This window comes from Gopherus flavomarginatus, chromosome 3, assembly GCF_025201925.1.
Source record: "Gopherus flavomarginatus isolate rGopFla2 chromosome 3, rGopFla2.mat.asm, whole genome shotgun sequence".
NCBI classification, from domain to species: Eukaryota; Metazoa; Chordata; order Testudines; family Testudinidae; genus Gopherus; species Gopherus flavomarginatus.
This window is the reverse complement of record NC_066619.1, coordinates 185,890,158-185,913,064: the sequence shown is the minus strand read 5'-3', so window position 1 is coordinate 185,913,064 and position 22,907 is coordinate 185,890,158.

Sequence of the window (22,907 nt, the reverse complement as noted above, 5' to 3'; positions counted from 1 at the left end):
ACCACAGACTTATTGTGTAACCTTCGATGAGTGACTTAGTCCCTCTGTGGCTCAGTTCCCCCTCTAGTGTGGGGATTTGTGAAGGTAAGTGTATTAAAGATTGTGAGTTGCTCAGATGGGAGTATTTACTTTAGATAGCTATTTCCAGCTAATCCTTCCTGAACAGTTCTGAACACCTCTACTATGATATATATAGTCTCTCCTAGCTTAAGCACAAGAGGTCAGTCTCTCAAAGGACTTGAATATCTTAATTGCCTTCCTCTGGACCATTTCCAGTTTGTTTATTTATTGAAACTTCCTCCAGTATTTCAAATGCAATCAGACTGTTAATTTTACTTCATGGAATTTGAAGTAATTTGAGGATTGGTGAGATTGTAGTCAGGGGTTTCTAGGTCAAGTGCTGTCTACAGAATCCCAGATTCAGAATGTTAAAGGCAAGTACAGCAGGCTCCAGGGAGAGTGTCTTCTTGTTCTATTGTCACAAATTATCAGTTTAGCAGGCCACTTGTTCCAGAGAAGATGTTTCTGTCCAGCCTTTAAACCTTCTGTGTAGTCTTTTAAAAGAGAAGATAGAGGAAGCCAGTGACCCCCCTAATGGCAACGCATCCAATGGGAACAAGATTCCTTGAGGGAGGGGGCGAAATCTAATATGAAGAATTAAGGGAAATGTAGCAAAGAGATGCCTTTTCTTTTGCTATAATTTTAATGAAAAAATGCCAGTCTCTCCTGGTCCATACATTCTAAACTACATATATATTAAGAGTGAGCAGTTCTGAATTTCTATGTCTACTGGACAGAAGTCCAGACTGTATTCAATTAATTGCTCTTTTGGTATTTCTGAAGTGCTAGTTTAAAATGAAGATGAATAACTATTACTAGAACTGCTCTTTATTTTCCCACTTTCCAATTTTAACAAAGCACGCAACGTATTTGCTAAAAGTTGAAAAATAAAGCACGTAAGCACAAGGAACATGCTTAACCAACATGCTTTATTGAACTGGGGCCAATGTGAAGAAACTGGGTTGCAGTATTGCAAATCCAGACTCCCAAAGCTTCAAGCACAGATGTTTCAGCAAGAACTCTTGAATGGAAAAGCAAAAGTCCAGATTACAGTGAGCTTGTTTATTGTCTCAGAGAAAGAAGTGCCTGAAAAAGGTATTTCAAGAGCAAGAAAAAAAGATTAATCTGAGAAATCATAGTCGTAAGATTAGAGAGAGTTCTGTAGATCACACTAATATGACATTTTAGTTCACAGAAGACTGAGGATTTTGAGTGTCTGCCTTCTGTGGTAAAATTCTTGGATCCAAGTCCTAAAGGAACTGTGTAAATAATGGCTACTCATTGTTTTAATGCCTGAGAATTTTTTTAGCATTAGCAACTGATACTGCAATTCCACTTTCTGGAATTTTCCTGCACCTCCTACAGTAACTTTCACTTTCTTCTCCAAGAAGTGTCAAAACTGTATGCTTCATATGACAGCAGTGCCACAATGAAAAGACAAGATTAAATCATTCAGTGCATATATCTGTGAAAGCAACTTTCTTGATGCCACATTGGAATATGCATGCTAAATCCACATTATTTCCAGTGAATAGGTGTCAGATCTGCAATCTTTTCTAAGACAAATGGAACCTTTTTTTTTTATATATTTGTTGCTGACCGAACAAAACATATCATATGCTAGCCTGGATTTAACACATTTAACTCTGAAATGCATCAGCTGTACTTTCTTCATGGTAATTGTAGCATTTCATGGCTTTCATGCTCTTTGTGACATTGTGATTGATTCAAAAGGGGCCCTTGCTCTTCGATGACTAAAGCAGGACTGGAAAACAGAGTGGGAGCATAATTCCAAATACAGTGCACATTTCAGGGATGCTGTGTACATGAGAATCTTAATCTGACATAGTGAGGAACAATAACCAAATAAAGGAAGAATGTTGAAATTAAGGAACACACTTGCACAGATTATTCTGGTTCTTGTTGGTTTTCATTTATAGATTACAACAATTGAAACATCACTATAAAGAGCAGAAAGAGCAGTTTAAGTAACTGAAAATTAGAGATAGGAGCTGCAAGGCTGAGAGCGTTGTTCTGCACGTTTTGTTGGCAGTCACCTTGGATTTCTCACATTATTCCTCCACGATTGCTTATTGTTTAACCCAACCTCAATTCAGCTGCGTGCATAAATTTGGCAAACAAAACATAGGTCCCAAATTCTGAAAATCTGTTCTTCACTAATATCCATCTATAGGTCAATTCTCAAATTTCTCTTATTGTTCACAGATCATTCACAAGGATCTGTAACTCTTCCCCACATACAATTTAGCAGAACATTTTCTCCTAGATGTTTATGAAGGCCTTCTGCTCAGACCCTCACTCTCATGTGCCAATTGATGCTTATCTGAACCTCTTTGGTTGAGAAACCAAATTGAACGTGCATTGACAGCTGGCTTCTTTGCAAAATTTCTGGTAGTTTCTGGCTTCACAGAAGATGGAAATAGTATGAAAATTACTTTTGTTGTTGCATCTGGAACTTCTACCTCTGGCTGAAAAGTGACGGGGAGAAATTCACAAAAAAATTATAACTTCTTTGGAAACTGATTTCAGTTTTGGGTGAAAGTTTATCCTGTTCTATATTTTATCCAACCTAGTTCACCCATCACTTGCTGTTGTGATGTTAATCCAGCATCTGGGCTAAATTTTGAAGTCCCTAAATTATCTGTGGACTCCCTTGTTATTTCAATTGGATAAGTTACTGTTCAAATATTAGATATTATTTTGATATAACAGTTGGCAGTGTCAACACATGACTATAGTCAATTATATGCATTTTAAAAAAAAACCAGACAGGATCTTATGAATATTTATAATCTTGCATTCGTTGTACTGAAATGTGAAAATAAAAATGTTTGTCCTGAGATTTTTGTAGGATTTTATCCCTACAGTTTTCTGATTCTTTTGGCATTCATAAATCAGTGTGACAACTCCAAAGGCCTCAAGGTCTCCAAACTAGACATGTCAAAAGAACTGTAAAGAGCTAGGCTTAGGGAAATGTCTCATCCAGTATCTATTTATTTCTACAATGCACTATGACATTCTTGAAGGAAGGGGATAAAAGTTGAAGATCACTTTTTTCCCAGTAAACTCCTTCTTGATGACAATGTTGTGAAATAAGCAATATGGTGAAGTTGGGGATGTGTTCCTTACATTTTCTGCAACCAAACAAAATTAGAAGCTATAAATGTATGTATGTTTGCATGCAGAAATATCAATTTTATCCTTATAGATTTACTTTTCCTGGAATTTCTCTGTTACATTTTGAGCTGGTTTTCATAGTATATGTACAGTAGAAAGCAGGAACAAGATCGATACTCTGCAAGGTCCTGCAAAGTATAAGAGAATATTGCGACAACATTTTTATTTGCTGGTCTGTGATGTCAAAAAGGGCTTATTTGGAATAACACTGCATTTGACTGGAGAAGACTGCTTGTGTTAAAAAGCCCTAATATTATGGGTGTAGCACAAAGATGCATCAATAGACTCTGTGGCTTTGACTTTGCAGTGTTTTGCATTTTTGAAGGGTCTAGGAAGAGATTTTTATTCAGTTGAATGAGAAGAGTGAAGGCTGCGAGTCTTCAGTGTGAAACCACGGCACGCTGAGTATACCCAGCATCTTCCCCAAAGGGATCCTGAATGTAATAGAGCTATCAACATAAAGAAGCTCTAAAGTTTATGAAACCAAGAATCTGATTTACTAATTAAAAAGCCCCTGACAAATTAATTTACACCAGTGTCCTATGCACTACAGTTGGGCAGGAAACAGTTTTCCCATCCTGGGGAAAATTTTCAGATTTCAAAAAGTTGTCTTGTTCCGTAACAAGACAAAACACAGACATTTTGAATTTTTTGGGCAGGAAGGACTGATTCAGAACAGGGACTTGAACCTAGGTCTCCCACACCATTATTTCACATACAATTTTACATATCTAATTTTGAAAATCAGCCCCTAAATATTTCCTGATGCTACAAGTACTCTTGATCTTGTATAAATGCATAGATTTTACAGGAATAGTTCAGGCACTTTTCGGACCCCCCACAAAGCATTCACATACCCCTAAGGGACTGTAGAACATAGCTACGTAGCCTCTGTTATGATAGATGCAGATAGCAGTAAAAGAGAGTTTTCTTAGAATTTAATGACACGAGAATGATGACTCAGCTACGGAACTAATTTTTATTTTCTTGTCTCAGGGTAATGCTAGATTTGAATTGTCAATGTCCCTAATAGCATTCAGATCCTTTTCCTCTTCTGGGGTTACTAATAACTTAAACACTTGTGTTTAAAAATGTTTTAAAATTATTCCCCCATGAAAAAAAATTAATCCAATTAACTGAGCACGATGAAATTGTCTCTATTATAGTGACCAGTTGTATGCTTTGCCTTTATTATAATGACCAGTTGTATGCTTTGCCTCTACTGAACTCTTCTAACATTCAGATTTAATCTCCTTCAGCAGATCTTTATGTGTCTTACTGAAATTCCCTACCCCAAGCAAATGCTAGGCTGAAGTCTGGAAACTCACTTTATTGGGCATTTTATCCTTGTTAAATTCTTTGAGAGATTTATTCTCTTATCCTGTAATCAAGAATTTGTTCTTTTTCACCCCAAGAGACAAGGCAGTAAGCAGTCCTTGGCAAGAGTTCACTATCTTTACTCTACCATATGTACTCTGGTACATTAAATATGGAGATTTAATTGATTCCTGCAGGTGAGAGGGCAGCTTGGAAACACAGCAAGATCACTTTCTCACTTCATGCCAGAAACATGGCATAGGCAATGAGATTTCTGTGTGTGTGTGTGAGTGAAGAGACTTGTGTATCTGTCTTCATTGTTCTGCACAGCATACTCACTGGCTATCACATTCAGCAACACATGATTCTCACTAATAGAGGTGCCCTGTCCACCCCACTTTGGCCAGGAACCCAGTGAAGAAGATGGAGTCACCACAATGAGAGCAATAAGAAAGAAATCAGATTAAATTAAGAAATCTGCAAAAAGATAGTATGGTAGTATTACATTTATGGAGTGCAAAACCAGATGATTTATTGTTCTAAGTGACCACCTTTTTGAAGTTGCTTCTGAGAAGGCTAGCTTCTGTCATCCTTACTCAGACTGAGCAGCACTGCATTTCATGAGTAGTTCCACTGAAATCAGTGAGTAAAGGAGTCAGAATCTAGCCCTCTATGACCAGTCTTGTCACCAAAGATTTTCCCACTTCCATGTAGCCCATGAGGTAACAAGATCTGATCCTTCCAGACTCTGGTTCTGCTTGCTACCTAGATGTTTTCTGGTTTGGGTTTTGCACAGGGTTCTTTGATAATTTGCCATGCTACAATACACACTAATTAAAATGTAACTTTTTAGAGGCTGGGATCATATTTTTCTTATGGACCTGTGTAGTGCTAGCACAATGGAGCCATGAGCCCTGATTCAGGCCCCTGGGCCCTATCTCAATACAAATAATAAATAACAACAGGAGCAAAATGGGGTGGTTTGTCCAGAGCATTTTTATTCAGTTGGCATGTATAAATCAATGTGACAACTCAGAAGACTCGAGGTCCCCAAACTAGACATGTCAAAAGAATTATAAAGAGTATTGCTTAGAAAAATGTTTATATATTTTAATATGTTTTGACTAATGCTGGAGGTTTGTCACAGATGTGATCCCTGAATTTTATTTTCACCTCTTTCAATCTAAGAAAACGTTGCGAATAGCATAGGTATTAATTGACGGGAAACCAAGATGTAGAAGTTGAATGTAAATTTTTCTGTCAGAACTACTAGTCATGGCTCATTATATGGAGGGTACTGAATGAATCACCTAAACTTTTGAATGAAGTCTAAAGAAAGAAAGAAAAAAAAAAAACCTCACTGGTGCAAAAACAGCATAAGGCATGTACTTATTCATACAAACTATTGGATGACAGACAGTGATATGATAAGCCTGTTAGAGATCAGGGTCCACACAATAGTTCATGTAACTGTCAAGTCTAACTGGGGAAAAAATAGAGGTAAAGAGAGTGGATTATCAAATATAACTATTGTGCATAATGATTATTGATGGCAATCCCTGGTGGAAAAGATTCTGAATCTTTTTGTCCATTTCTAGCAGCTAATTAAAATGTCTTTAAAAGAGGGCAAAGAATACATACATCTATCCAACTGGATTGTAATCATCCTTGCCATTGGAGTTGTTATATGTTACAGCAGAGGAAAAGCATTATGCTACCAATAGCAGACAAATCAAATGAGTAAGAATGCAACAGGGGACAAGGTTAAATGCAGTTCAAGCTCTTGTGCACCTTGAATCTATTTTGTGAATCTGCAGAGTTCACACAAGTTGTTTGAGTTGCAAGCCACTGTGCCCTGTAAATTGAACACATGATTTTGCACGACTGTATGAATCTTTTTTTAAAGATTTCTAGTTAAATGAAAGCTTGTACTTCACTACATATTGTGGATTCAATAATCCCCCAAAGCTATTTTGGCATGAGAGGTATCCTATAAAGAATACAATGAGTACATGATCATGTGGTGTGGTATATAAAGGTTTTATTAGCAGAGGTTTGAAATGACCACATTGGTCTCAATTGCAAAGCCGTGCACAAGGAAGTTAGGCAGGTCATCCTAAATGAGTGCCAATAAAACTGAATACCACACTGTGCCATTGTGTAATCCGCATACACGACTTATTTTATCCAAGTTCTATTTTCTGGAAATTTTAAAGTAAGTGTTACAGGGTCTATTTTCCATATCCTTCTATACCATGAAACCAAATGCACAGACCTCAGAAGGACTGAAACATAAGTAACGAATTTTAGAGAACCTCCAATATGATCTGAAATATCTTCTCCGTACAAAATACTATCCCAGCTGTTAGGAATGATATTTTATGACCCATCAGGGCTACTAACAAGACTGCCATGAAGGTCAATGGAAAGAGTCACGCTGGCTTTCAGGAGAGCCGAATCATATCCTAATGACAAAGCCCAAATTCTTAATTTTGTGATTAAAGGGCTATTGGACCTTAAAACTATCATAGCTCCAGGACCGACTATTGCCCCAGATTAGGATTTCAGCCAATGCATTTATTTGTTTATTTGTTTGTTTTAACCAGAAAGGCCAAGAGAGGGAAGATAACAAACTTTTAGGGTAGACTTTTTTCCTTTTAAAGGTAATTGTTTGACAGCTGGTAAGAGGTTTGGGTTTCTTAGCAGTAGTCCTGGGAGGGAGAGATTGGTGGATACAGTGTAGGTGAGGAGGTCAAAATGTGCAATACACTAACTCCTGGATGCTCAATTTAAGGTTTTGGAATTTGTCGTTTAGATATCACTATTGCAACATGTGTAGAATAAATACTGATATATTGCATATAATCCATTTAAACTTTTCACAGTGCCACTCTGTGTTCTTTATTCTTTATATTTTTTGTTGCGGATGTGTGTTGTATATATAGGGTGACCAGACAGTAAGTGTGAAAAATCAGGACAGAGGGTAAGGGATTAATAGAAGCCTATAAAATTGGAACATCTGGTCACCCTATGTATGTAGCACTCTGCCCATTCTCTGCTTCAGTTTCCACCCTTACAAATTCAAACTGTTGTTACTAGTCCATAGTGGCACTAATAGCTCGCACTAGCAAAGTTTCTACATTAGGTATTTTTTCAGGGTTGACCATTTTGAATGAATTTCTATTTTAAGGCACTGTTTCAGATAGCCTAACCCACACACATTCTTTGTGATTTTTACTCTGATCCTTTGTGGCCACAAGCACAACTAGAAACAGAGCTCTGTCTTTTGGTCCTGCCATTTCAATGATGAACATTAAAGGCTTTTCTAATCACAACAATCACTTTCTCCAATTAGATACCTCACATGCAGCTGCAATGTAAACCTTATTCCCACTTTCCCATCAGTGAGGTAAAGGCTGACTGAGGAGGAGTACCCTCCAGGTCAGTTATGGAGTAATTTGGTTTGTTTGCTGAATACATTCTGGTTTTCCTCTGCATTGAGCTTGGCAATGCTACTGAGCAGTGTCTGATGCTAGTGGTTATACAATCCCTTTGGTGACTATGTAAGCTACATTCCTCCATTTGAGGCCATTATATTCATTTTATTTGATTATAGGATGGACATTAAATTTAACTGTATGCTCCAAGGGAAAAAATGTTTGCTACCAGGGCCGTAGTAGCACACAGAGAGACAAGTACATTTGTGAATTTAAAGCAAATAATCTTAAAATGTTAGGGGATTGTTGCCCATTTTTTAAAATAAAGTTTGTGTTGATGTAAGTGGATACAATCTGGACATTAACTTCCAGATACCATGAGACTTATAATGTGGTGTCAGAAACCCATATGTTGAATCACTTTCCTTCTAGAATACAATTTATCTGACCTAAAAAAAGATACACTTAGTCTTTTCAAAATATTGGAGATTACTCTTTGGGGAAGGTTTTTGTTTTTTGGGTTTTTTTAACTGGCTTGCATGAGTTTAATCAGCCACTGACTCCAAATATCAATGTACGCTGGCTGCATTTATTTTTGCATTTATAGATAGATATAGTTACCTTCATATTGCAGTATTCTCTACACCTTTCCACAATTGCTATGAGCTGGGTTGGCACCATCAGCATGTAGTTGTGGTACTCCAGGAACAATGCACAGACTAATTTCCCTACCTTACTCTACCCTTTTCCTGATGCAACTTACCTCCCACTTTAAGTTGGCTTAGCAGTGCTGGATCATGACTGGGACCTCGGAGCCAGACTCCGTTTGTTTTTCACTTATGCCCACCCAACCATGCACCCCCTATACACATGCATCTCCCTGTCTCCCCACCACCACAGCAGTATATAGTAAATAAGTTTCTTATCCTGCTCCCACTGGATGTTTCCTCCTGGGATTTTCACCATTGCCTTCAGCAGGATCAGGTAAACAAAAGTTCAAAAAGTAGCTTGGAACACAGTTATAGCAGGGCAGTTACTCTATAGCTTAGTCCAAGACACATACCCTGTATTCAACCACAAATGACTCCTGTCATTCAACCATGTAGGTATTGCAGATTTAGAAGATATTGATTTATACGTTAATACTAAAATAAGCAATGCTGCTACCATTGTTAGGTCGGGGTTGGCAACCTATAGTACACGTGCCAAAGACAGTACAGAATCCCAGACCAGCAGCGGGCTGAGCGGGCTGGCGGCATAAGATCAACATTTTATTTTAACTTTAAATGAAGCTTCTTAAACATTTTGAAAACCTTGTTTATTTTACAATACAACAGTAGTTTAGTTATATAAAATATAGACTTACAGAACGAGACCTTCTAAAAAACATTAAAATGTATTACTGGCATGTGCAACCTTAAATTAAAGTGAATAAATGAAGACTCAGCACACCACTTCTGAAAGGTTGCTGACCCCTGGTTTAGATAGATGAACATCTGGGCATAAGATCTCTGGACTTCTAGTTACCATGAGGAGGAGCAACAGTGCCTCTTCCTCCCTATTCTTCAGCCTTCGTGCATGGGGAGGATTTGGGCAGAGCTCAGGACACATAGTTCCCACTCCCACAGCCTGATTGCCCTATCTTACGGGGCCCTAGTGATGCACCTTACGGAGGACTAATGATACGCCTTACATCATCTTATATTGCTCATTCTGGCAATGGGCAATCATTTGTGCCTGTGTTCTTTACACAACCCTCCCTTTGCTTGAATTTGTTTTTCTTTTTACTGCTATATTTCCCAATCTGCCCTGGCTTTTAGCTAGCCCCTTTTTAAGGGAGTAGGAAGGACTTTTCCCACTTTGCGATGGGTGCAGGCTGTCTTTCTCGGTGCACACAGGTTAAGGTGGGCAACGGTGAGGTGGTGGTGTGGATTATTTGGCATTGCTGTGTGGCAGGCTAACGTAGGTTAATGGTTAGTACAGCTGAGTACAGGTTAACTGAGGTTGCAGGGGGGATTAGAGTTGCTGCTGCAGTCTGGGCATCGGCTGGATCCTTGCTGTGCATTGCCAAGCAATGGGAAGGATTCACTGCAGTGTTGTCAACCCCCAGGTGATCAAAGGGCATGTCTCAGCTTCCAAAAAACTTGAGATGAGCTTCAAAATAATGAGATTTTTAATATAATTTAAAAGTGTGGGGTTCTTTTTATTTGCCTTCTGGTTTTTAAGTTTCAGGTTGGCCTGAAATGTGTTTCTCCCTAACCATGAAGGCAGAAGTCTTTTCTTTTTTTTCCTTCAGTAATGAAAGATGGCTTGACTTCATGAGCTGGAACTTTTAAGAAAAACACCAAATATATGAGACTTGTCAACACTAGAAGATGCCATTGAAATCCTCATTCTACCCACAAAGGGCCTTCTTGATCTTGATTCCCTGGGTGGACTTCACAAGAGAGTCCTCTTATGGACTGCTCTGTCTTTACAGCTTTTGGTTTGGGAACTACACTGGATTTAGTTTTCATGGGGAGGAGCCACGTGGTTTATCTAAAGTTGCAGCGTTCATGTTAAACAAATCTCTGTGTGTGGTATCTTATTCACTGCAGCATCTGGGCCAGACTACAGGCTTCATAAAAGTTAGGCCTTTTCAAAAGACAGGTAAATCCCTTGGCAACCATATGGATAATTGTTTGAATGTCATTGTTTATACAGAAGTCCATACAACACCTTGTAAGCATAGCATTCTGGGTTCCCACTTTCTGATTATAATTAGACCTAGAAATGTGGGGCTGTTTCTTAATTGGCCTGTTGTTTTACTGTCCTTGCAGCTTATCCGGTACCTATGCTCATTATGTTCCTACAAAGAAAGTGTTCTGTACCCTAAAGATAATTTGATAAATGTTGTGTCAACAGTTTCTAAAAAAGGCTTCAGTTATCAAAACTGGCAGACATTGAACAGACAGCATTTCAGAATAATTGATATGGACGACAGGGTAAGCATTGAGTCTCCCAGTAGGTTAGCCACCTGTGCAAACAGCACTTCCAACTTCAATTTCAGTTGCTGGCTTCTGAACAGTCAATTATTTAGGGCTTTTCAGAGATTTCACTGATGGAAAAAAAACATCCAGACTTGTTTTTAAAAGGTAGCTTTATCAGCATAGTTCAGTTTTGCAATTATAATCTTTGTCTTTTTTTTTTTTTTTTGCTCTGAATGACATCAGGATCTCAGTGAAACAGCTCTGTTTTAACTTCGTAGGATCAATACTGGTGTAATTCTGAATGCTCCCAAATTCCATGTATGTTGCCACATTCAATCACCTTCATATCTTCAAACTTCAGACTCTTTTTCACAGCTCAGAAAGTAAGCAAATAGGCTCAGATTACTATTATTCTGAGGGGTCATTTATCATTTTATCAAGAGGCCAGAGAGTATTCTGGGTAAGAAAGAGGGGTTACTCAGATTTCAGCAATGAACAAATACTAATGACAATAGCAATCTGCTATGAAATTGCCCTTTTTCATAATTCAAATTATCCTATTTATCCTCTCATAATTCAATAACAAGGAAATATTCAAAGACACTAAAGGGTATCAAATTTAGAACTCATTAAAGGAAATACTCTTTTATACAACTCATAATAAACTTTTATTACTTAAAATGGATTAGACATGTATATGAATAATGAGGGTAACCAAAATAATTATATAGACCAATGATTTTATTTTTTAGAAAGCCTATCACACACATATAATTCAGGGCTACTAAACTTCTCATATGAACCTATTATCACGTAAGTGACCACTACAACCTGGTCTGGATGCATCATTTTCTGCTTTAGGAAAATATGAAATTAAACAATCCTAATAATAGCTATCTAGAATATGTTATAGCATTATTGTTTGATTAGAAGCAGGACAATAATTGCAAAGTTTGATGGATATTGAAGGATAGAGATGTACTAGGGTATAAGTTCTTAGAGCAGGGACGATGTCTCCTTCTCCTGTAGTACCTCTTCAAAAGCATTTCCCATGCTCACTTGAAAATAAGGAAGTTAAGAACTGGATAAAACATTTCTATTTTCTAAAATACAGCAAAATTTAAAGTGTAGCGAATGTTGAGAAAAATTTCATACAATGAAAATGTCACTTTGATCACTGCTGGTGATTTTCCCATTATGCTGTACACTTTCACAGAAATTTTTGTAAAGCATTACATTTGATGATGTTTTATAAAATCCATATATCCCTTCCTCTCTCATATCCATAGCCCCATTTCACAGATGGGGAAAGCAGAGTACACGGCAGTTGTAAAGCATCCTAAGTCAAGCCAGATGGCAAAGGCTGGAACAGACCTCACGTCTCCTGGCCCCTTGTTCTTTGCCATTACCTCAAAAGCTTCTTTCCTCCCTTGAGCATTTAAATATCACTCTCATGTTTCACCCTGTCATAGTGTGTGGGGCCCCAATTACCTGTGAGCTCCCTGAGACTGAATGCTTCAAAGCATGACTTAAAACAGCCTGCCCAAAATGACCATCCATACAAGGATTACCTCCGGGCCTGTTGTGTCATTGATATTGAATAGATTTTGTGACTATTATTCTCAAAGACCATGGTTCAAAAAATGTCTTTACAGAAAGTGGGCAGTGTTGTTGTAGTCATGTTGGTCCAGGATATTGGAGTGACAAGGTGGGTGAGGTGTAATATCTATTATTGAACCAACTTCTGCTGGTGAGAGAGACAAGCTTTTGAGCTTACACGGAGGAGAGCTCTGTGTATGCTCAAAAGCTTGTGTTGCTCATCAGTAGATGTTGGTTCAATAAAAGATATTATGTGACACACCTTGTCTCTCTCTAATTACAGAAAGTAACATCCTCTGATGTGGTAAATATGAACTGTTTAGAATGTGTCTGAGCAGTGTGACAGGTTGACTATTCCACAACCAACATGGTTTACTTTAAAAGGGAGAATATTGCATCATTTTCACATCACACTAATGAAGGATGCATTCATTACTTTAACTATGGTAAAAACTTGCCTCCCCTTCTTCCAGAGTTTGCATAGGAATTGTCATAGCGCACCAGGTCAATGGCCCATCTAGTTAGTCCAAGATTCTGCCTCTCAGAAGGACCTGTAGCTGAAGGTTCAGAGGTAGCAGAAAAGGATCAAAAGAGTCTGATGTGATGAGAATTTCAAATCAGTGTCAACAGGTTCAGATTCTTTTGCAATTATTTTATTTATCTGTATATATAACCTACCATCAAATAGAACTGCTCAAAACTGGATTCTTCTCCTTCCCACCATCCAATTGTTCAACCTACAAGCAGTTTCCCAAAAATGAGTAGCCAAAACATCATACCTTCTCCTTCCTGCTGTTGATAAATCATATAGCCAATTGCTTGACCACATTTTGGTTTGTCGATGTCAGTCAGGTTTATTGTTCGGAGCCACACTAATGTTTTTAAATTTAAGATACGTAGATTAATATGCATGTTAAAAATTGGTAAGTAAGTTTTAACTTCATCCTGATATTGAGGCTCACTTTGGATCATATATTTATTCTGAAAAACTGGCATAGGCATTATTGTAATGTGTCCCAGAGTGCTGCATACATGAGGAGTAAAACAGAAATTTGGAGTGGTGACATTACAATGTTTTTGGTAATTAGTTACTACATAGTACTATCATATTATAGGTCACCTTTACTGCTAATTGTTGCACCAGGCCGAAGACAGGAGCAGCTGCCCAGAAGTACCGATGGCTGTGATCTCTTTCCCTTAAGAGGTCTGCCCCAAAAGGAGCTTTCTTTTCTTCCTCCTCTGCAATCAGTGCTCCTCCCATATGGAGATTTGTTTTCTTGCTCTGAATTCTTTTGTCTCAGGGTCAACAGATTTTGTCCAAAGCCTCTTTTAGCACATGAAGGCAGAGTTAAGGAATAGCTGCATTAATGGAAGGAGAGAATCTCCAGAGTAGAAAAATGGAAAGAAAAAGAGAGATTAGGATAGAGACAAAGTGGGTCTCTTGTGATAATTGTAAAGAATCACAAATATAGACACTTTCTTCTAACACTGGACAAGGAACTTTATTAGAAATAAGAAAAAATATCTCCCTAAAGCTCCCCTCCATCTTAGTCTTTTCTGCCAAATTTCTTTTATCCTTTTCCAGTTCCTTATTCATTATTTCAACAGACTTCACGTACACTGGTTCTCCTTTAAGCAAAGCCTTTTCAACAAACACTGTCCCAACTTCCTCAGTGCATTTCCATGGCCCATCTCAATGGCTGCTTTTTGATCTAGTAGATTACTTCTGGTGGCCCCGTTAGTAACAAAGGCATCAGACATGTATGCTTTGTGTTTGTAGCTAGTACAGTTTTTAAATTGACCCAGACAATGTATCTGTCTGCTTTATCTTTGAATGTTGCTCTACATTGCTCCAATTTAGGGTTCATCTCATTCCAAGTTTATTGACAAAACAGAGCTGCGTTCTTAAAATTGTCCCCAAATCAGTTTTAAATTTAGCAGTACTGCATGTGTCTTCAGATAAACTGTCCAAGCTTCTTTATGAATTCTGTCTTTGGACACAGATCCCAGGAAGCAGTCATCACTTGATTCAGCTGTCTTCTTGATTCCTTTGCTTCAATAGACACATTCCCAATGTTATTTCAGACCCCTCCTTTTAATATTTTCTCAGGAGATGTCTCACTGTAATCTCAAAATTGACACCATCAGATGTTTTAGAATCCAAGAGGATGTTTTTTTCTGAATTGTTATGTTACTCTTGTCATTTGGCTCTTTGTCATTGTCAAATTTCATTTAAGGGTTATTTGGGTCAACAGTAATATAATCCAGGGACTGGGGTTATCAGCGGGACTGGCAGCACAACTTTTATGCAAGCACAGTTTTTGATTTGTGACTGTCACTGGCACTGCCAGACATACTAACAGGGGCTCTCTCCCTTTCTCCCACCGTCAGGATCTTACAGTACATTGGCCCTTTTTTCCTTGTCACTAAACAAAAAAAAAGGAAATAACTTTTAAAATGTTTGCCTGCAATCACAAAGAAAACAATACAAAATGCTTGCAATGGGCCAAATTTTTACAGACCCCTTTGTGGGCATGCAGGAGGAGTGTCTCCCACTTTGAACAAGTCCATCCAAACTGCAGTCCTTGTGTTCATCCACGTGGAACCAGGCAATCCTCTGAGGGTAGTAGGCTCCACAGTGTCTGACATACTCCCTGATGTTCAATCTCTCCCAAGCTCTCCGTGGAGTGCTCCAATTCTGTCCCATCAATTATTTCAAAACCAGTAGCCTAAATGACAAAATACAGCCCTATTGAAAAACCAAGCAATATGTCCAAATTTTTCATCTTTGTCAATCTGCAGAAATAGTTCAGACAATTCTAGAAATAAAAAATAGAAACAGTAAGTCACCTAATATATCCCCCTACCTACACATGGCTGCTGTCCACAATACATTTAAGTGTGTTGTTCAATATAGGTTTAAATGATTTAAGGAATAGAGCTTCCACTGTATCCCTTTGGGGACCATTCCACAGTTCAACAGACCATGCAGATATTTTTTCTTGACCTTCGGCCTAAATTTTGCTCAGTTTCATCCAATTATTCCCAATAACTCCCCCTTTAAACAACCTTAAACAATCTTTTCTTTCCCAGTTTGTAAAAATGCCCTGCCTTTAAAATGCCCCGCAAATACTTACATATGGATACCATATCTTCTATCATCAGTCCTCATTAAGCCAAACTTAACACATCTTTTGCCTGTTGTAAACTTTCTTCTAACCTCAAATCACATTTGTTATATCTCTGAATTCATTCCAATATAAATGGCTCTTTGAGGTGACAATGTATGTAATATTCTAGAAATATTCTCAGTTAGTGCTACATGGACAGGTTCCATAACCGCTCTGACATAATGCCTTTATGTATATATCTCAAAATTCATTTGATTCTGACAAACTTAACGCCTCCTTACAAACTTTTACCTCTAACACAACACAAATTCTTCAGGTCTATTGTTTTCCAAAAATTTCCCTTTCATTTAGGATCTGTATTACAGATGTTGCACCCCTAAAGACTTTTAATATTTCCACAGAAACTACAATCCTGCCTAGGCTGTTAAGCTTGCCTAGAATGTTGTAAATCACCTGGCTATGATTCCACCCACAGCGTATCTCACACCAGGAGGCAATAACCCTGACTTTTCACTGAAATGTATGAACAATTGTTTTTAATAATTAAGAGCAGTGTTAGTTACAAAAACTGTTTTCTGCTTATAGAATAAAATGCGGTAAAACCTATCTAGCAGAAAGTAACCGTTTTTTATCTTTTCATGAATCCAAGGAGAGGCCAAAGTTTACCCGTTTTGTTTGCTTCACATGTCATTTTGTACAGGGCCCCATCAGCCAAATACAACACAGAAGTATTCACTGAGCATGATATTAATGTTTGGCATCCATCCCACATCATCTGAACTTGTAATCATTAAATAGATTTACAATGTCCAATCTGCCTTGTTTTGATTGGTCAAAATCAATCTTAATTCAAGATGCTGGCTGCTGCCAGATGTCAGTCATTCTCCAAAAGCATATCATTCTACAATAAGCAAGGCATTAAGTAACTTGATCTAGTCAGACAAGAGTTCTGTTATATTAATGAGATGGAGCATGCACATGCTAGCTCATAAAATGCTAGCAAAGAGTACTTTGTTTCATTACAATCCTTTCCCTGACCTATTTATCGATATTTTCCTAATAAAATAGCAAATATTTATATGACTTCATATCTATCATTTCTATCATGTTGTTCTTTGAGATAGTAAACTAGTGCTTCCCTCACCTTCATCCACTCCTCTTAGCCCCATAGCAGTTTACTTAAGTGCCTTTTTATGTGTTGATATACTCTGCAAACCAAACACAGCATGGCTAATTTTTAACTGCGTTGTGAAAATTGTATATGTTTAGTTTTAAAGGTTCCATATGTCAAATGACATGAATGTCCTGTTGCAAATATAGCTTCAGAACAGCTTTCATCTTGCTCTCTCACTTTCTTTTCACTTGTGGATTTAGCAAGGCAAGTTGATGTCCTGACCCCTCTTCATCCCTGTTCCAAGTGTGCATGGTCTCCAGGATCTCTTCATTCAAGTCCATGCTCAAAACTCTTCACAAATGCAAATCCATTTCAACAAACACTTGCACCCGCCCATTACCAAAACATTGGAAAAATGATGGTGAAAGACAGAACATTTATTTTGGTCTCCCAGTGTGTCTTGTGCTGTCTGCCAAGCACATTGTCAATAGATAGCAAGTATTAACATTGTTATAACAACTTTTAGAATCCCTATTTGGTCTCATGATGGATCAGTTTTTGATACCTGTCTTACCAACGGCAAAGTTATGAAATCCACATCAGTTGTTTGTGTGTTTTGGTGTCTATCTGAAATAAAAGGAATAAAATCATAGGCAGGGAATTTATTCTAAGTATTTATTCTAGATGTAATATACAACAGATTGTATTCTAGCCTCAGATATGAAATCAATATGGCATTTTTGTAGACAGCAGAATGCATAGGCCCAGCAAATGAGCCACTTAAATTATATAACAAACAAGCTCTTTTCTCCTTCAGATGGAAGCAGAAGAAAACCCCTCATTTGGATTGTAGACCATGTATCTAACCCAAAATAAATGGTATATTTTTAGTTTACATTTTTCTCATTATTTAATTTTTGTCCATTTGAAAATGCCTGACTCATTCATTTAGTTTTACAAACACTCCTTCCAGGATTCCACTTCAAGAGAGAGGCAAAGATCAAAAACTGCCCCCTTCTCCTGTGATTGTCAAATAGCAAACACTGCTGTGAAAGATATTTAATTGAGGTCCATTGTCATAACATTTTCTTTGTTTGACCATGTTCTCAGTCCAAAATGGTGAGCTCAGCCCCTACCGCAGTTAAGTACAGTTTAATGACGGAGCTGTCCCTGCACACCATTTCTGCTTTCTGGCCCCCTGCCAGTATTAGTAGTTCTCCATATAGAGGGAATCATGGAATTAGGGCTTCACGGAGACTGAGCTGTATTCCCCCAGAATCCAAGCTTTTGTTTAAAAAATAATGAAGTGCCTATCCCTTTTGGTTACAGGTTACAAATGTACAGTAATAGGTGCATGCTGTCATTTTGCTACTACAGTCTTAATAAATATAGCACTGAGAGAAATAAAAGTGAACGTCTCTCAGTCACCTTAATAGAGTACCTGCTAACTATGAAGCTGAATTATCAGGGGGAGTAAAACACCACAGTGATGGAGAAACAGGCAAAATGTTATTGGTCAAGCTGAATTTTATTTTTACACCAGCACAGATGCAGTTTTCTTTTAGTGCCTGCAGGAGAGAGATCAAATTGGGAGACCTGCTGTTCTAATGAGATCTCTGATCCTCTTCTTCACTGCCTTTGCAGTTTCCTCCTGGACCATTTTGGTTACCCTATGACGCCACCATCTCAATCCTCAGCATCTAAGCCAGTCCCTGATCCTCCTCCTTGACCCTACTAGAATGAGCAGGGGAATAGAGGGCCTATCTTACGAGAGGAGACCGGAAGAGTTGGGTTTGTGTCGTCTTGCAAAAAGATGACTGCGAGGGGATATGATTGTTCTCTGTGACTACCATTAATGGGGTAAATACTAGGGAGTGAGAAGAGCTATTTAAGCTAAAGGATAATGTTGACACAAGAACAAAGGGGTATAAATTGTCCATGAAGAAATTCAGGCTGCAAATTAGAAGAAGATTTCTAACCACAAGAGGGGTGAGGTTCTGCAATAGCCTCTCACTAGGATTGGGGGGCAGGGAACAGGTCAAACAACTTAGTTAGTTTTAAGGGAGAGCTGGACAAATTTACGAGTGCAATTGTATAATGAAGTTGCTTGTCAGTGTGCAGGTGGGGCTCAGCAGCCCTGTGACTCATTTCTGGTTTATGTGTTATGTTCCTAAACCTCATGCTTTAGGGTTTCAGCCAGCACTGGCATGGGTCAGAAAGGGTTTCACCCCTTTTGCCTCGCAATTTATTCTGGGAGTAGGATTTTATCTCCTTCATCTGAAGCATCAAGGACTACCATGGCTGGAGATGGGATGTTGGGAAGGGTGGGGTAGGGCTGTGAGGTGACACTAAGCATTCTTTCTCAGATGTTTGGCTGACTCACATGCTCAGGGTCTAACTGAGCACCATATGTGGGATTGGAAGAGAATTTTCCCCAGAACAGATTGGCAGTGACTCTGGATTTGGGGGGGGATTTTTTGTATTTGCTCTCCTATGCGGCATATAGGTGTGGGTCACTTGGCAGAATTATCTGAGTATATCTCACTTAATCATTTCCTTGCCATTTCAGGGGCCTGGACCCTGGTGCACCTCGGTCATCCTAGTCTCTGCCTGTGGCATATAATAGTCTAGTCTTTTATGGGTCTCACTGACTTTAGTCTTATTTCCATTACTGGATATAGTATACAGGTACTAGGTGGTGTTGGTGGCCTGTGATATACAGGAGATTAGAATAGATGGTCTTAAACCCTGCCAAAAATACCCCACACAATGAGTCTCAGAGCTTGGATCAACTGACTCTGGCTCATGTTATGGGGTTCAAAATAGCAGTGTAGATATTCCCATGCAGGCTGAAGCCTGGACACTGAGATCCTCCTCCCTCACTGGGTTTCAGAGCCCAGGCTCCAACATGAACGGGAACTTTTGCACTGCCTTTTTTTAGTTCATTAGTGTGTGCCTGAGTCAGTTGACCCAGGCACTGAGACACGCTGGTGCTGATTTTTGGTTTTGGTTGGGTTTTTTTTTGGCAGTGTATGACCCTATGACTCCACTAGTTTCCTCTTGAGTCCTGACAAATACCATCTTAACCCTGAATGTTATTTTTACTATAAACTATTTTTCCAACAAATTTTAATACTAATCCCAGTGCAGCTCATATGCCCATCTGTGACACGGTGCTGAGGCAGCCTTCTGTATAAAACACAGTATAAAACAGCATTAAGAAAGCACACTAGGAAAACATAGCAGTAAAGACTAAAATAATTGTAAAATCATCTTATTTTTCCCTGGGCCACAGTGAAGAGCGGATACCAGTAATGGGGCATAGTGAGGGAAAATGTGACTTTTTGGCAATCAAATACACTCTTAACAGTAATCACATTTTTAAATTGTGCATATTATCATCATGCCTTGGTTATAAATGCTAGAGTGAAAAGGTTACAAACCAATGTCTATTTAACCCATGCCTGTAACTTTCTAAAATGTTAACTTCATGAGCTGAAATTTTCTCAGTTTGGCCTTTGCTTAAAAGTGGATTATTCTTAAAAGTTTGAGTAAAATCCTCTCTGATGTTCTGGACTTATGAAAGTATTTAAAAATCCATTATTTCTATTGTAAAAAAAAAAAAACCTGCCCATGCTTTTGAGAGGAAAAGTGAGAAAGATGAAATCTGAGACTTCAGACTTGGTATTTGGACCTGATAAGCAGAATGTACTTTGCCAGATTTTGAAGAAAAAATAAAAATGAAAATGCTTGACTAAGCATACATAGCAGAAAATTCTGTTAAGTTGGAAGCCATGCACTTAGAGATGTTTGTGGAGCACCTTTGCACAAGTATTAACCACATAGCAATCTGGTTACAGGACCTTACAGTATCTTCCAGGTTAAGCAGATGAGCTTGTAAGCTAGAAGGTTACAGGACTGTTCTTCTTTCTCTCAAGAAGAAAAAAATAATTACTATTCTTTCTCAACACAACAGATTTTTCTCACCTTTCTTGTAATTTTTAATTAGGGGGCAGACAAATTGGTTTAGTCCAAATATGATCCAGCTTGAACTTTTCACTATTTTCTGAACTAAACCAATTTTTGAAGCTTTTTTTCAGGTTTCTTGCAGGTTTAATGGAAAAGCCCAACCTCCATTCTAGTCCATTCCCATACTACTCTCTCTTTCAACATTTACATGTGGTTCAGTAAATATTGCTCTTCTATCATCTGTCAACTGTTCTCTGTACTTTAAGGCTTCCCAGTTACTCTCTGGATCCTCCCTGATTAATTACATTCAAAGTGTACCATGCCTCTGCCAAAATAGCCTAAACTAGGAAATCTATTGCACAGCAAAGATTCTGGTCAGAGGTATATTCCCAGTGGTGCTGCTATGAGGGAAACCTAGTGCCAAAGGACATTTTAAATGTATGGCATTAATGTATGCCTGCTACCATCATCAGGAGGAAATCTGTTAAAAAAAAAAAAGAAGAAGAAGTAACAACACTCTGAATGGTAGTGTAAAAGTGAGTAAGTTCATGAAGAAACAGACTGTCCCAGGTAGGGATGGCAGAACAATATTTGCTGAACAATTTATTTGATAATTTTCATGATTTTTCCCAAATAAACTGTCGTTATTTGCACAGCACATGGAGCTCAGGAAACAATTCATGAATAGATCCAAAATTCAAAAAAAAATAATTCAAAGACAATATTAAAAAAATAAATGTTCTGACTTTTCAGCTAGCTCTAGTCATGGGAAATGGAGAGCCTCAGGAACACTGGAGGTTCAGTAAGGCTTTGTAGTGGCAAACGATATAATCTTCTCTTGAGGTTCGCCTGCCTCTCAGCTAAGAACAGACGTACCCAGCCTCTGAGTCTTTAAGGCAGCAGATAACATGAAAAATAGAAAAAAAAATCACTTATTCAGTTTACCAACTTTCCAATAAGAGTTTGACTCAAGGAATTGCTGTTCAGTTTTAGAGACATGAGGCACATGACCAGAATATAAAACAGGTACTACTTTCTTGCTACAGAAAATACAATGCATGTATTCTTTAGTTACCTGGTAATTACTGGCTGTTTAATGACATGGGAAATGCCATATATTTACAGAGAAAATACATGGATATTTTTGTTCCCTAAATCACAGTGCTGATTACATGGCACAGTAATTAACTTTTGGATTCATTAAGCGCAATTACCAAGCTTGGAGGAACAAATGTGCTGAACAGAACTGAACAACGCTGCAATGGCAGAAAGAAAGATTCGGTGACCAAATAGGTCTATTCTCTCACCAATATCTATGATTGTAATATAGACATGTTATGTGGCCTGTTCTCCCCATCTAGTATTTAATGGGAATTATACATGCTACAAAGAAAAGACCATATTCCACAGTGGAACAAAAGAAAAACCCTACAAGTATTCATTTGGATTTAAATAATGATGTAGCATTTTTGCCATGCTCATACTCCTTTTTGTGTGTTTTCTGTAAACATGCAAGTGCTAGAATTTACCTGCACTAATGCCAGGTAGTAGAGTGACCAGACAGTAAATGTGAAAAATCGGGACAGCGGGCGGGGGGTAATAGGAACCTATACAAGAAAAAGACCCAACAGTCAGAACAGTCCCTATAAAATTGGGACATCTGGTCACCCTACCAGGTAGGGATTCGTGCACCACTTTCACTCCAATAGCTCTATCCACATAGTTATACCAATGCAAACCTCCAATGAAGATGTGCTGCACAGATGTAAAGTAGGGCTTAACTCATTTGTGACTTACTTTTTCTGCTTGCAACTCAAAATACTCATATATAGGACATTTTATACTCACAAATGAGCATTTGCACTGCAAATGGTGTGCTTTCTATAGACTGCTTAACATACCCAACCCCCCCTTAAAATCAGAGCACTACCAATCTCATGAACTTGACAGTCTGATCATGCTCTTCGCAACTAAAAATGCATGTACATGGCATTGTGTGACTATTAAGAGAGGAAATTACATTTACATTCTGCACTTTTATGATAATTGGGCTTACAAATTTACCTTAATACTGAACTCAGTTGTAAACAGTATGTAAAAGCTTATAAGATTA